General features: G+C 41.2%; 1 protein-coding gene across 1 annotated transcript in view; it reads right to left on the bottom strand.

Annotated features, from left to right (window-relative positions):
- The window catches only part of LOC106869008 (protein DEK), a 19,126-nt gene that overhangs the window by 11,199 nt on the left and 2,461 nt on the right, over nucleotides 1–5,466 (bottom strand). The gene's annotated exons all lie outside the window — the stretch shown is intronic.

Raw genomic sequence — 5,466 nt, 5'->3', positions numbered from 1 at the left:
AGATACTTGCCAAGAGAGGAGGGGGGGGGGGGGTAAATAAGTATGGTCTATGTCCAAACACAAACTACTCTTGTATCTCAGTTGCCATTATTGGGTCTTCACAGCACAATGTTTCTACTAAAAGTTCTAGCATACCATTGGGGTAGGCACGAAAGTTCACCATTGCACCCCGTTCCAAACAAAGGGAAGCAGCACCCATATACGTCTGAAATGAAAGAGCACTTGCTCGTTTGAGTTGTTAACAGGTTCCATCTCTAGCGCTTGGGTTTATCTAATAGCTTTCATGCCATGCTTAAAAACATCGAGTCTGATATCCAAAGATTTCTCACTAACTTAAGTGTTAATTAAAACTAGATGAAGTTTGAAAGTGGAGGTAGGAATTTCAAATTTGGTGTTGCCATTTATTCTGGTCAGCTCTGATTGAGTAGACCTACGATCAAAGGCATTCCAGTTATGACCATCCCTACTGCCTCTCAATGATAGGACATTACTTGATGTATATACTTTTGTTTTTAAGATAGTAGGATAAGATCTGAAGGAGATTTGGTTGCTAATTCTAGCAAGTCAAGCTACTGCATGAGAAGAGAATGGAAGTGACAAAATACTGATTGTATAACCATGCCTACCTTACCTTTCTAGGTAAGGCTAATGAAATGGTGACACAACTAGGGACATGTAACACTAACAAAGCAACAGATATATTAGTGTGGGGCTGGGGAGGGGAAATTGTTTCTTTTCACTAATTGCTTGTAGCCCAATCATGTATTTTAAGTGACAACAGCTTGGAAAACAATATTGAAAAGGAAGGCAGTGAATATAAACAAATTTAATTATTGATTTAGGATTTCTCTATAAGCACCAGAACTGCAGATATACAGATGAAAAAGAATTGAAATTCAGTGATGTTCATGCCTTTCTCAAAAGCCTTTATGCAGAAACAAAGGAAGAAAAACTGCCACAAGGGAGTGTTGACTAAACTCATCCACTTGGCCACTGGCCATCTCTTCACTGTGGTCAGTCTTCCTGTCAAAGAGGCCTAACAGATACTGTTATATATTTCAAATGCAGATACAGGAATTTAATAAAGAAAGGTAAATGTGTGTGTGATGTGCTGCAGGAGAAACCGGGTTAAAGCTCTGGCCTTGAGTCATAGAATTCCTGACAGCCTCAATCCTAAAGGTGAAAAACAATTCCATCATTGGTTAGTAAAACCAGAGGAATGGTAAGGACGGTAAGTGAATGAGTGGGACTACATTTCACCCCCCCCCCCTCCACTGGACTATATAAGAAATATTCCACCCGAAGCCGAACCCTCCCAATCTACACCATCTCAGAAAAATCAGGGGACAGAAACAAAAGGCAATTCCCTTCTTAACAAGCATGGTCTGCTGCTGTGTTTACTGTGTTACAAGGTTTTGAAGCGAGAACCCTTGATTCTCTCCTTGCCCACATTTTTCACAGAAATTCAACATCAAACATCATCTACATCAACCTCACTTGACAAAGAGGGGCTGCAAAGATCTTGGGCACTAAAATAAAACAACAAAACAAATAGCATAATACCACCTGCACCCCTTTTTCTCTCTTGCCCACATTTAAATAAAAAGATATCCTTTCAGTAATTTCTGATAGACACTGAAACAATGCGAGAGTACCTCTCTCCATGGTCTCTCATGCAGTGAGAAAGAGCAGCCAAATCACACCTCATCATCTTGGGCACCTGGAATGCTTTTCGTTATAGGTCTGAAACTGGACCCCGACTGTTTAGTCTGAGATCAGCTTTGTGGGTTAAGCAATGCAAGGTAACTCGACTTGCTAGAAATAAAAGCCAAATCTCTCCCTGTAATCTTAAAGGAAGGAAATCTTGGAATAATATAATCCTGGATAGTCTGTTTGAAATAAGACGAGATATTCATGGATGGAACGTCTTTCACCAGTGACCCACTCGGTCAGAACCGACTTGGGGCTGGGTAACAATAACCACATCCCCACTGATCACAAAAGAACTACTATTGCTATACCATCCACAAAGGCTTTAACCGGTCGCATGATATGCTAGGAACAGTAGCCAAATCTCTTCTGAACCATATTCGATGTGATCCTGAGTGTGTATGGTGTGTCACAGCAAAAAGCCTTTCAACGTTTATGCTTGTTCTATCAGAGTTATTCAACAGCAACAAGTATCACTATTACCCCCCCCCCCGCCGCCGTCTTGCCTTTCTAATCAATGAGAGCGACTCTGGTTTCATTGCCATTTTATTATCCTACCGATAATAAACAAGACACAAACAACAGCAGAACTTCCAGTTAACAACAAACACAGTTGCTCACAGCACAATAACCACACGTCACTGCCGCCGATAAAGTTAGACATAGCAGCCAACTCTCCAATGTCCTTCACACCCTATCCACCGTCAGATATATAAGGGAATGCATCAGCTGTGTCGTCCTTTCACAGATGCTAAAAAGACCGGATAAGGACGGAGCTGAAGCTAAACAATGGTGACGGACACTTACTGCAATCATAAACAGAAACGTATTCATAATTTATCGGATGTATAAATACATCAACAACAGCGAAGGCGACTTATGCGCTCCACGTGCTAGAAAATGCAACCAAACCTCCCTCAAATCACATTGCAGTCGTAAAAAAAAAAAAAAAAAAAGGATACATTAAATAATAATAAAGTCCTAAATGCAGTAGTGACCATCTCATCTGAAATAAAGGTGGAATCGTCACGGTCAGAATGTCTTTAGCTACAGGTCACATTCAGAACGTATCCGGGGCAACTAGAATTATAATTGTTATTCAGTTGGTTGGTGTGTGTCGAAGTGATACACACCATTACACAACGATGGAACCAAATCGAAATGTTTATGAACAACATCGTGTCAAAATCGAAATAAAAGAAGATTTATGAAACGTGGAAAGTTCAAGGCTGCTGCTAGAATAATATTTATTTCTTCATGACAACATCAGCAGTCAAAAAAGGGGGGAGAAAATGGGAGAGAAAAAGAAAAGCTGAGCATAGTGGATATATATATATATATATATATATATATATATAGAGAGAGAGAGAGAGAGAGAGAGGGAGGGGGGGCTCCCTTACTTTCACATTAGCAAGACAAGTGGTTTCTCGCAAGCAATCAACTTCTACGAAAAATTAGCCGCTCCCTTGTTACTTATAGTTGCCAAATTGTGTGTATACATACATACACACACACATATATATAACCCGTTGGCTAGTTAGACAAAAATACATAGGTTACAAAATTTGACCAGCTTCTCGACCGTTACAGATGAAAAATGGTTCCAGTATTTTAACATCTGCTTTACATTTCAATCGGTTTTCCCCCATTCCAAGATGTGTACCAAGTTCCAACTGGATTCGAACACTAGCAAACTTTATTTCTAACCACTAGGCCACGGACGATGGCCAGGTTACCGTTCGTTCAATAAAATGTAAATACAATAAACGTTACTAGAGCGAATCGGAGATGAAATATTATACATAGTAGCATGTCAATTTTGAAAGATGCCAAAAATATATTGTCGAGCTCATTGTTTTAAATAAAACTGGTTACGAGGAGATTGCTTCCGTGTAAATTGAAATCGTGTAAAAGGGAGAATTTTAAAAAACTATTAATTAAACCCTTTTAGGGTGATGAGTTGGCAAACCGATTCCTGTTGGGGGTGTGAGAAAGAAGCTATCCAATATCAGGTGTTTCAGAGCTTTCCACCGTCAGTGGAGCCAGCTGAAATCCTCTCTCGGTCCGTTGTCATGCACTCAAGGAGGAGACTATGTAATTCTGTTTGTTAGAAATAGTAACAACATCGTCCTCATACCACATCCTGCACTCAGGTGGAAGTCCTCCGATCATAGGACCGATCGACTAGATTTAACGGGCTCTGAAGAACGTGTGGTCGCGTAAAGAGGCACCCTAACCCTTTTTAGCTTGCAATGAAGGGATATATTGCGAAAGCGTAGCATAGCAGTGAAGACATTGCTCGTCTTCAATGCCTCACTACTACTACTACTATACAAGCCGCCCAGCTCAAGTAGGGAAGACAGCAAGAATAACAAGTGCATTTGCTTGGTACGTGGCTAGTCTTGATTATTGACGAAGGGGGTTGGGGGAAAGGGTGAATCCCTCAAAGAGAGAGCTTTCTTCAGAACACGAACCAATGAAGATTCGTCTACGTGGTCGTTCCTACCCACAAGAAATACCAACCAAATGTCTGCTAACCACAGCCTGACGTCATTAGATAATAGCTGACCCAGAAAATAACAAAAGCTTCAAGGCTTTGAAGGACAAAGTTCAAGATCGGATCGCACTGATCGAAGGAGGGAGGGCGGCCACGGTGATTCCACGACCAACTTGACAAGAAACTGTTCATTACAAGAAAAATGTCATCAGCTTTAATTGTTGTTGCTGTTGTTAAGCATCCCATCTATGTTCTGGCAGACCCTCCAGATGTGACCATTTCGTATTTTTGTTCCAAACAGTGGTAGACTCTACAGCTACATTATCCAGTGTACGCATCCACCCACCGGTTAAGACAGTAGGAATTTGAAGTCAGAAGAAGGAGACATCAAAAGAGATTTGATTATGCACTCGACTCGAGATCCGTCGTCAAGCCACAAATTTTTAGGGTATGAAGCGGAGGAAGAACGAGATTGCCGCCCGGAACGGCCCTTCCGTTTTCTGCCCCCGAGTTTATGGATTTAGACGAGAGAAGTTATGTGACAACCTTCATGCATTTGCCAATGTTGTGGAACGAAATGCCTCCCTAGCACGCATCATTGCGACATAAGATCCAATAAGGGAAACATTGTATGGTCGTTAGAGCTGCTGGAAATAGAAGCCAAATCGCCGTCACAAGCTCAAAACATTAATAGAGGTTACCACCACCGTCGCAATGCCTTTGTTCACTGGGATGCTCAAACAACACGAAAGAGCTAAGTAAACAGCCAGCCCAGATGTTATTTGACTAGCAAATACGCACATAATTTCATGTCTGTCTTTAAATACTGGCATGGGTTAGACGGGTCGCCATGATCCGAGTTCTTAATTCGTTATCTGGTGCTTGAATGTGTCATTTTAGGCTCAGTTTCTACAGCTGGGGTGCTCGTCCCATCGCCAACCACGTTACAGTGTAAATGATATATTTACCTACGGCACCAGCACTAAAAGGACCTCACAAAGCGCCCTATTTTACAGAGGAATCTACACACACGCATAATGTGCGGTAAATTCAAAAATATTCCGCCAAAATGTAGTAATACGAGTGAAATACTAGACAAGCTAACAAGTTTTGTAGACGCATTCCATTCAGACTATATTTCCAATCAAATTATATGTAATAAATGCTTCTATTTTCAATAAAAGTGAGCAACTCTTAGACAGGAGACAAGTCCCTGGTGTTAACACTGGAGTTATTCGGGGAAAATACCCCCCCCCCCC

The sequence above is a fragment of the Octopus bimaculoides genome, chromosome 23 (assembly GCF_001194135.2).
Source record: "Octopus bimaculoides isolate UCB-OBI-ISO-001 chromosome 23, ASM119413v2, whole genome shotgun sequence".
In the NCBI taxonomy this organism is placed as follows: Eukaryota; Metazoa; Mollusca; class Cephalopoda; order Octopoda; family Octopodidae; genus Octopus; species Octopus bimaculoides.
The sequence above is the reverse complement of the archived record's forward strand: the minus strand, read 5'-3'. Positions and strand labels throughout refer to the sequence as shown.